General features: G+C 36.7%; 1 long non-coding RNA gene across 1 annotated transcript; it reads right to left on the minus strand.

The window, feature by feature from the left end:
- Positions 1-1,568: 1,568 nt before the first annotated feature.
- LOC111866080 lies at positions 1,569-10,766 on the minus strand. The gene is made up of 2 exons (XR_002843090.2): positions 10,563-10,766; positions 1,569-10,481 (listed from the first exon to the last, which is right to left on the minus strand). It is a non-coding gene; the product is annotated as an uncharacterized LOC111866080 (long non-coding RNA).
- Between the last annotated feature and the right edge of the window lie 563 nt (positions 10,767-11,329).

Consider the following 11,329-nt stretch of genomic DNA (forward strand, 5'->3'; position numbering starts at 1 on the left):
TTTCTTTTTGCACATTCTTTTGCTCCCAGTGGTAATCTCTCATTTAATGGTGCAACTGGCACATGCTCCATTTCCTGTTCTACTGATAAAAGGACAGGTGGGTACATGGTAAGACCAGCAGCTTGGAAAGTACTACTAGCCTCAACTACTGTTTTACATGCTTTATGCAGTAACTCAGAATTTCCCAAAACGTTGGAAAATAAGGCAGCCACAATTTTTCATTTTCAATAAAGTATCCTGCAATGAAAACTAGATACCCATTCTCATGCCTTTTCTTGAATAGATCAAATTTACTGACTGAAGATGGTGACTGCCCAGTATTTGTATTAAATGATACCATATTACATACCTGTACATGCCAGTCCCTCACTCTAATAACTCAGTATGAACACTCTGGAGATATTTCCGAATGTTCAAAAAAAAGAGTAACAAACAGTAAATAAATTACAAGCATCAGAGTAAAAAATAATTCCAATCTGAACTTATGCAATGTTGTAAAGTATCTCTAGTATGTTTAACAGCATCTTATTGTACTCATACGTGCATTTAAATTACCACTACTTACAAAAATACTTAAGATCTTAAACAGTTGCACAAATGTCTATACCAACATTATCCCTTAGGACATACATGGTCTGACAATAAAGTTCACGAACTCATAGCGGTGAAAGTGCTACATACTTCTTTGCTGAATATCACTGTGGTTTCCTTTAAAGTACTCCCCTTGTGAAGCTATGCACTGATGCCAGCGCATAGTCCACCCTTCAAAACAATTTTGGAACTGGTTTTGTGGAATGGCCTTCAGAGCTGGCATTGTAGTACTGCTGATGTCATCAGTGTCGTCAAAATGCCTTCCTTTCACTATTTCCTTTATCTTTTGGAACAGAAAGAAGTCATTGGGGGCTAGATCTGGTGAGTAGGGAGGATGTTCCAGCACAGTTATTTGTTTACTAGTTAAAAACTCCCTCACAGACAGTGCCATTTGAGCAGGTCCTTTGGGACCATTTTTGCACACACCTTCCTCATGTCAAAATCTTCAATTATGATTTTCCTGTTTCTCTGTCGATGTTCGCTTGCTCTGCTATGCTGACAGTCAGCTGACGATTTTCATGCACAATTTGACGAATTTGTGCACCCCCCCCCCATAATTCTGCTCTTTGCTGTCCATCCTGATCTCTGTCAGTAACACTTTCTCTTCCCTCAGAAAAATGTGTCACCCACTTGTAAACTTCTGTTTTCTTCATAGCATTATCCCCATAAACTTGCACTAACATCTCTCTGATTTTGCTTCCACTCTTGCTAAGTTTAACAAGAAATTTAATGTTCGTTCTGACATTCTCCCAAAGACACAGCAAAACACACTTACACAACAATAGATGCCTACCAGAAAAAGATTGCCACAACATAGCTGTGAAATGCTGACATGCCAACATCATCAAACCATACTGAGGTATCTGTCCACTGCTGCCATAGCAAGTACACGGTGGTGAGTTCACGAACTTTATTGTCAGACCTCATATACAGTAAAGCACATGACTGGATATTAAATGAACAAAATAGCCAAGAAATGCAAACTTAAAATATGTTTATTAATTTGTGTGAATTTACAGAATGTAATGAAGAACACAGTGAAGTTGTATTAATTAATAAGTATCAACATAAATACACACTCTCAATGCTTAACAACAGTAACAAAAAGATTCATACCTCCTAAAGAATGTTAATGAGACTACTTACTCTAATAGGGAAATTGTTCTAATTTCTATCACAGGCATTAATGGGAATGGAATCCCAATTTATTTAATATTAAATTAAAAAGTGTTCATAATTAGTCAACAGTTTCCTAAATTCAATCTTGTACTTCACTGGAAATCCTACTCTTGATTCAAATTTGCATTAATGGTGATTCACTTATAAATATTAACAATATATTGTTTATATATTGGGGTATAATGGAACTGGTTTACACCAGTTCAGCCAAACTGGTACCTATCAAAATCATATGAAAAAATGTCCCAGAACCAAATATGGCCTGGCCAGATGCTATGAAGAAGGAGAATTGCTCTAAATGTTGACCTTGGCTCATACTGAAGAAAATGTGAATACCATTCTCCATTATATGGTATTGGCAAATAAAAGACTGGCAGCATACAAACTGGTAATTAAAATTCTGGCCACACCCCCTTGTGTACATACTTCACACCAGTTTTCTTTATGTGGCATTTAAAACTGCAAGTGATCCACATCAGTTCACATTTCAGAAAAACATGAAAATTCAAAATTTCTTTAGAAAAGACTTAACAAATTTGTATGATGATTCACAGTGTTAATTTATGATAACAAACTTTTGAGAAAAATGTCATAATTTTACAGTAAAATCAACATGCACAACAGAATCACTATTAGTGAATGATCTTGCTCTCTTCCTGCAATATACAATGTTCACATAGTTCATTTGTACAGCTTTCATTCAGGCTGTGAGATTTCTTATGTAAACAGTTCTTGTTGTGGAAGCCATGAACTGCTATTTATTTTGGTTGTGACTCATCTTAATTCATAGTCTGGAGCCATTTACAACCACAGGAAGATTAGATCTATCACTGGGAATGGGAAGAAGAAAAACAAACTAAAGATGAACATAACAGAAACAGAGCCTATATATAACTGTGATTCCTGTAGGAAAACCTTTGTGTACAAGAGTGAGACAGGATATGATGGACATCAGTAATAATTCCATAGGAAGTGAGCTGCAGTAAATGTCAGACATAGAGACACTGGAAAGGAAGCACTGAAGTCTTCTGTGGCTCTGTGAACAATGGAAACACCATCTTCATGATGATGAGCAGGGCTATGCCTTGAAATGGCTATAAATAGAAATGCCAACAATATTGAGATTACATAGCTTTTCGAAACGAGATTCATGTAATATGATGGCAAATGAACCAAAAAAGAGAACAAAACTAACAACCCACCTAGAATGACATTCTTACCAGCAGAGGAAAAAAAGAAACACCATCACAAGGCATACAAACCCTGAAAAGTGTCCTGACATCAGATGAGAAACCAGAAGAAGGAAGAAACACAGAAGAAATTCCAGCAAAAGGAACAGAAGACAAGTAGGAAACACCAAAAACTGTGCAACAGGATATGGACAAATGTAGCCACCAAACAGCAAAGGATGACATGACCAAGTTTCTGTTAATCTAGGAAATATTCTAAGTGAAGTGCAAGACCTTTGCAATGAAGGGTACAAACAAAACTTTCAAAGCTGGATTCCCCTTCAGGAAATTAGGCATGTAATGTATAAGCCAATAAATTGGTCAGCATGAGCCACAGACACACCAGGATGATGATAAATAAAAAGTTCTGTCTACTAGGACATAATGCTTGTGTAGTCTGCATAAAGTCAACCGATGTATCAGAGAAGCCTGTCACCTCCACCTTCTGGGCTGAAGAACAAGCCAGCATGAAGCAGACAGCAGAGAATCAAGATTTTAACAAAGTCTGTCTATATACGAATCATCACCAAAATTAAATATCCACACAGCCATATAAAATGATGCTACTAAGACATGGCTGTGCTTGTTTTTTAATTATGATTGTAGAGTTAACTTCATTTGCTGCTTATGTACGTCTGATTGCAAAACTTTTATATTTCCTGTCATCAGAGCACAACTTTGCAGTGAGGCGTCATACACATTGGCACGTGCATACATTCACTCACAACTTCAGTTAATGGTATATGCTTACAGAATTCTCAACTGACATGCTGTCATTTTTATGGAATCATTCACATATATAAACTTGTTATGGCTTCCTAACAATCAGGACGTGAACTGTTACATCTCAAGAACTGATCCTTTCACATCAGCCCAATTTGCTACTGACCTAGCAAGTACCCTCCATATGAATGAATTTAGTTCATGATTTCCTCAACTGTGGTATTACTGATGTCTTTCTCCACCACAAGATAGTTTATACCCTAAGAAACTAAAAGTTTTAATGTCTTCCAATATTTTGTCACTACATATTGTTGTTCTGACAGGTTATTTTCCCCAAATGCCAATGCTGCTATATAAAGAATGGTTAACATGTCTCTGGTCATGGAAGAGGCCAACTTGTAGCATGTGGATCATTTGCATGAAAACAATTTCCAGTACTGTTATATGAGTAACCTGTCTGCCAAGGACTACACTGACATGATCTCTTTAAGTTTAATTTGCTGAAGTAAATGCTAATTATGTATTCCATTAATATTAGAAGAAAAGTTGTTAATATTTTGCATAATATATAATGACAAAAACTTCCCATAACATTAACTAAGGCAAAGATAGTACAACTAAAATTATGCAAAATATAGATTCAAAAAGAGAAACAAGAGCCAAAGTTCAGTAAACTAGTACAAAATGAAGAATCGTCCTGTCCTTACTACATGCTCAGATTTTATTTATGATCACCAATTTAAAGTGCACAAAAAATTTATAAATTAAATAAACCCATAACACTAGTAAGTGAATATTACATTAAGAAAAATTCATTTCAAATATCTTAGTAAAGGAAAATAGAAAATAATCATGGAGGAATATGCAATTACATTCTATGAAAGTTTATAATTTATATTCTCTATCTGCAAAAAATCTTTACTGCATACACTCACCAACATGTAGAACTGTGCTCTAAAACTCAGTTTAAATTAACATTTTCCAGAATTAACTTCTTCCAATAACTGTGTTAAATTATTTAAGATGCACTGAAATCCCATTCCTCCAAAAGAGATGGTAGAGGTGAAATCAGATAGGAATGATGACTGACAACCAACTGAACTGTCAAATATAACTTAATTTGCATATCTCAGTAATAAAATAAAATTTTCTTAGTAAATTTTAAACTGTTTCCCACTCCAAAAGAATAAAAATATCCAGATGTGTCATAATTCGGAAAGTTAAGTAATTACTTATAAAAGAACTGGTATTTAATTGTGGTTTTAAATTTCTTCAAAACAAGTAATAAGATTTTAAGTGAAGGCAAATTTATAGTGTTTTCACCCAGTTTAGCTTTAGTTTGGATGTAAATAAAGGGCAGGAAGGGTAGGAAATGGGGGAAAACTAGAAAGAGGTATGAGATTCTAGGGGGACCTCAGGAAAAGGATTAAATTACCTCAGTATATGGTTCAATGGCTGGCTCCTTATAGCTGACAACTGGTGAAGAGAATTTTGTGAACTTGTTCTGCTCAAGTGTTTCAGATAGTTTCTATTGCCAGAACACATTTTGGATGATGGGTCTCTTCACTGAAAATGCTTCCAGTTGCTATAGATCAGCCAAGAGAGATGTAAGCACATTACAAGCTACTGATTTCTGACATTTCTGTGGAGTGTAAAGAAATTAGTAAGAATGTATCAAATCTGAAACTGGGCCATAGGTATGATCACAATGGGGGGGGGGACATTACAAAAACTTTGTTCAAATTAAAGATACAGGGGTATGGAGACAGCATTATACTTCTTGGACATTTCATCTACAATGGGATTTCTATGACTACTTTAAAGAAATCATGAATGGTGATTAAAGTAATCTATTAGTCTCTGAATATAGTTTTAAGGGCAATGTATGGGCCAGAAAGAGAAATCAAACAATGCAGAGGTTGATATAATAATGAACTTTGTCAATTATACAATGATTCTAAGACTGTGAAAATTATTAAGGCAGGCTGACTGAAATGGGCCATACACCCAAACAGAATGGATGACAGTGAAGGCATACGGAAGGGATAAGAGGCCAAGACAGACGAAAACTCGGGTGGCTTTGACAGTATAAAAAAAAATCTAAAAGTACTAAGTGAATAATACGGATAAAAGGCACTGGGGACTTTTCAAAAAAGTTCATAAAAGACACAAAGGTTGTAGAACCAAAAAGAGAGAATTTAAAAATGAAGAAAGCTAACAAAGGAGTAGGCATAGGGTGGACACACATGCAAGAAGAGCACTCATAAGAGGCCAGAAAAGAATAGAGTATGATCCACGAAGGGATAAATATGAGTGGATATCTGCTACCTCCACCTACAGATGAGCCTAATTTCCACTTTAATAGAGATTACATGTACATCTGTGACTAATGTCAAGTCATACATAATGAACTGAGGGCCTGATACGCTACAGCACAAATCAGGTATAATGCAGAATCAGTCTGCCTCGGCTGTCTGTTTGAACAAACCTAACAACTGTAAACTTTAATAGCTTTCGTAAACAGTAAGATATGCCTCTGAAGGTGATCTAAGATGAAGAGATTGAAATATGTTAGCAAAACCATTATGTATTCGTTGTATTCTGACTGTTAATGTATCAACTGTTTATAGAATACCCACAGGATTATCAGTCTAACCCATTTAAATTATTTCGTTTAAAACTAGGTGAGCAAACAAGTCATTTTCTGTAGTTCTGAATGGGTGTGAAACTTGGCTTCTCACATTAAAGGGAGAACACAGACTACAGGTATCTGAAAACAGGGTACCAAGGGAAATATTTTCGTAACGCTGATGAAATAACAGGAGACTGGAGAAAACTGAATGATGAGGAGTGTCATAATTTGTACTCCTTGACAAATAATGTTAGAATGATAAAATCAGGGAGGGTGAAATAGGTAGAGCAGGTAATATGCATGGGATAGAAGTGCATACAAAGTTTTGGTGGGAAACCATGAAGGAGAAAGACCGCTAAGACCTAGACACAGATGTGAGGATAACATTAAAATGGATGCAAAATAAATAGGATGTGAAGATGTGGACTGCATTCATCTGCCTTGGGAAAAGGACCACTAGCAAGTCCTTCTAAAAACAACCGTGAACGTTCAGAATAACTAGAATACTGGGAATTTGTGTGGCTGAGCAGCTGTTAGCTTCAAGAAAGACTCAGAGTCATGGAATGAGTTCTAAAGGATCATATTAAATCATAAACTGTCATTGGACACTCTTCTGTGCCAGCTTAAACCAATCTACATTCCTCAAATATCAACTTTTAATACTATTCTTCTACCTACATTTATGCCCTGTTTCTTACCTCCATCATGATTATCACATATCCAGCCCAAAATAACTACCTCAAAGTATGATACTATGTAATCCAGAATGGCTGTAGGAATCATCCAGATCTCACACCTTAGGATTGATATTATGCATATGAATGATGAACTCTGGTAAATGTCCACCCCTCCTTTCTCTTTAGCATGACTATGTGAAAATTGTTGTGTTCTATACGGTAAGTCTATGAAGAAAGGAATTTTACAATTACTTCCTGCTTTGTATACAATAATACAATACATTTCATTATTTCTTTGGTTGAAGCATTAAGTTTTAAATAGCACAACTGCAAAATTGCAGCTGAAGAGTAACAATGAGCATATTTTAAATATTTTCCTAACATTATGCTTGTAAAGAAATTACTTTTGCAGTATAGAGACAGAGAATGACATTCCTACTGCTATGCAACATACATCTTTGTTACTACATACACATACACATCTCATTCTCATATTTTTTGCAGTATCAAACAAAATCTTCATGATTCTCAAAAATGTGTGCTGGACAATGAATTTTCATAGATATACAAGTACTATGTAGAAAGAACAATATGTTATGGTATCAGTAAGTCAACAAAAGACAGAATTTTGAAATGTGAAGGAACACAAGCATCCAGGGAAACAGAAGACAATGAGAAAGAAATCTGTCATCTTTGCCTTTCTTTTGATGGTTGACCATCTGACTTCAGAGATGGTTCTGTGCTCATGTAAATGTGAAATTTGTATTTTGATTGGCAATGCTATACTGTATCAAAACAAAGTATAAAATACAATTCTAAATCCAGACTTGAGTCTCGCTTCTCATGAGAAAGCTGTGTCAGCACATATTTTTAAATTAAAGTCACGTTGTTTTACCATTCATATTCATGTAGTACCACCATGTCACAGAAGTGTAACTTTTATCATGTACCTGTGGCACAAACAGAACTGGGTAGAAAAATTAACAACTTAAAATGAGTGTCAAGATGAAAATTTGATTGAGGAGTGTGATGACAAGAAACAGTCTGACTTGTTGCTTGAGAACTTCTAACATTACCAGTACTCTTAACTGACTAACTGTATAACTGGAATTATTAACAGTAAAAGACTATAATTCATTCCTTGTGTCTATAAACACTCATAAGTAATGTGAAGATTAATCCTATTTGCATGAAACAAGTACACCGGAATTATCCAACAACCACTATAACCATACAGATACCACCATTTCTTGCAGCACAGCATTCAACAATAGTGTTATAGGCCAGAAAAAGATACTAGAAAAATATATAAAATTGAACACGTGTCACAAAAGTGCGCATCATCATATAACTGTGCATGTGCATGCACATGTGCACTCACATACACAAGTTGCGACTAACAACAAGACTTACAATACTGCAAAGCATCAATCATTCTATGACTGATGATGACTGCCGCCATCCATGGGTACATATCTGAACTCTAATGCAGTAGTGAATTTGTCTCTGAAAGTCTAGTGTGTGCAGAGCTGTTATGCTTTAAATGAAGCAATGATTGAATAGTTCACAGAAAAAATGAATAGTATGTATTTTGAAGAAAGAATCAACACGAAGTTTTTAGTCTAACTTGGAGAAAACGAATCAAAATCTTTGAAATTGATATCTAAGTGTATGCAGAAGAGAATATGTGTTTGTATGGCGTAAACGGTTCATTTCCCAAATAACCTGGTCATCTGACATCAGAATCAGATGATAATGTCTGGATTGATTGTAGATTGTCAACCACAATTTTCACCACTTTAGAACATCCAAGACACTGGCTTCATCATGTGAGGCCACAACTGATCCCTGACACATGATCCCCCTCCATAACAATGTTCCCTCACACACAGCTTTTCTCTCGAGTTTTTGGAACACCACACTTACTAGATCTCATTCCACTTGACTTCATCTTATTCCATATTATGGGTAATAATCTCAAGGAATTGAAACCATGAAAGAGATTCTGGTTATGATGGCCATTGTAAAAAATCTGCAGGAGGATGACTTCTGGAAGTCGGCAACAATGCTGGAATTCATGTATAACTACGAGAGAATTACTTTGATGTAGACTACTGCAGTTCAGAATAAAATTTAACAACGCTGCCTGTGAGTACAGTCTCATTATTTAATTGCCATACTATGCACACATGCATGCACAGATATATTAGTGTGTGCACATACACGCAAGCGGGCAGACACATACAACAGGAAACAAGTCTCATGAGCTTCCAATAACCTCTATCACCAATAGTACCTATACTAAAACAGCACACTATATAATAAATATATTCAAGAAGTAAATAATGGAGAAGAAATTCACTGTTTTGCAAAGAGAGATCCAAATCTATACTTTCCAATCACATTTCATTACAAGGTTGAAGAATGCTCAAGGAACTTTGAAATTGGATGATCAACATCTGAAAAATTATGACTGCACTTCATCATGTAGTTCAGAATCAATTTAAGTACCTTTTCTTGGTGAGGGAAATTTGGAGACTTAGGAAAATACTGTAGCACATAGACAGTAGCTGCTAGGCAATGACCGTGAAACAAATGAGACAACAGCCCTTCCTAGGCAGCGGGCTGCATGCAAGAATGGAAGTGGTGTTTTCTATGTGGTCTGCTCTGAGGATATATGACTCAACTGACTGAGTTCAGTTCAGGTAGTGAGTGCAGTGCTGCTGAGTATGGTGAAGTGAAGTGAGTTGGCTGGTGAGCAGTCACAGGACTGCTGTTGTTTAGTCCTTGTGAGCTGTTGCTATTAGAAGCTGGTAGCTGAGGCGCAAGGATAGTTCAGGAACACAGAGGAAAAGGGAACGTCCACTATCAGAAGCCACTACCAAGCAACCGCTGTGAAGACATGACTGTGGACACTCGAGTGTGTATAACAGTGAACTGTAAAGCACAGTTATGCATTGTATTAAAGCGTGCAATAAATCAAGTCACCAATCCAAACCCCATCTATAGTCACTCATACATGTGACAATATAAATAAGATTATCCTGCACAAATGATCCAGTTTGGTGTGCCACCTTTCAGTTTTAGGGTTAATAAGACTACTGTGAACCAACAATAAGAGTTCATACTGTGGTCTTCTGGGTTGTGACACCATGGTCTTGTATGTGGATACAGATATTCAAGAACATGCTACCTCTGTCTTCAGGGTTTAAGTGTGTAGGGTGAGGAAACAGTTGGGACATACAGGCAACCTACAACAAAAGCAGTCACTTCGGTCTTAGAGACCATCTTCCTTGCAGCCTTCTGGGAATCCACAATAGGACTCAGGCAACCTACAACAAAAGCAGTCACTTCGGTCTTAGAGACCACCTTCCTTGCAGCCTTCTGGGAATCCACAATAGGACTCAGGCAACCTACAACAAAAGCAGTCACTTCGGTCTTAGAGACCACCTTCCTTGCAGCCTTCTGGGAATCCACAATAGGACTCAGGCAACCTACAACAAAAGCAGTCACTTCGGTCTTAGAGACCACCTTCCTTTCAGCCTTCTGGGAATCCACAATAGGACTCAAACAGGCAAAGGGATTTATATCAGCACCCTCTGCCAGAAGAACGAAGGACATGAGATCAATTAAGACGGGTGGTAGGATTGCTTACTGGACACTGCAACCTAAAAGGATACATTTTCAAACTGGGACTGACAGATGACCCAACCTGTGAAAGGTGTCTACAAGAAGACGAATCAGGCACACATATCCTATGTGATTGTGAGGCCATAGCTTACTTAAGATTTTGTCACCTGGGTCAGTTCTTCATGGAACCAAGTGACTTTTATGACACTCCCATAAATAAAGTCCTACATTTCATTCGAAGTGTAGGATTAATAAAGGGTTAATCCAAAATGGAAGGACAATAGATCATTGATGGTCGCAGTGCGAGGGCCGGATTTTATGGCCCACCCCTTACACACATACATTCCTTGCAGCCTGAATATGTAAAAAAAAAAACAGATCCCTTACTCTACAACTTTCAATCCTGAAACGGAGCCAGCATGTTCCTCCAAAATATCAGTATCTACCAACAAGACTACACAATCACAACACACAAAGGCAGAATCTGAACAATCACTGTAATGAATACCTTCAAACTTACAACTACAGAAGTCTTGTAGAATTGGTTTTGACAAAACACCTGTCTCACCATCAAGATGACTTTTGGTGAAATATTTTCATCACCATGTATACTACTGTTTTTAGAAAATATATCTGTAGCATCACTGAAGAATAATGAGTTCTGCATG

This window comes from Cryptotermes secundus, unplaced genomic scaffold, assembly GCF_002891405.2.
Source record: "Cryptotermes secundus unplaced genomic scaffold, Csec_1.0 scaffold1054, whole genome shotgun sequence".
NCBI classification, from domain to species: Eukaryota; Metazoa; Arthropoda; class Insecta; order Blattodea; family Kalotermitidae; genus Cryptotermes; species Cryptotermes secundus.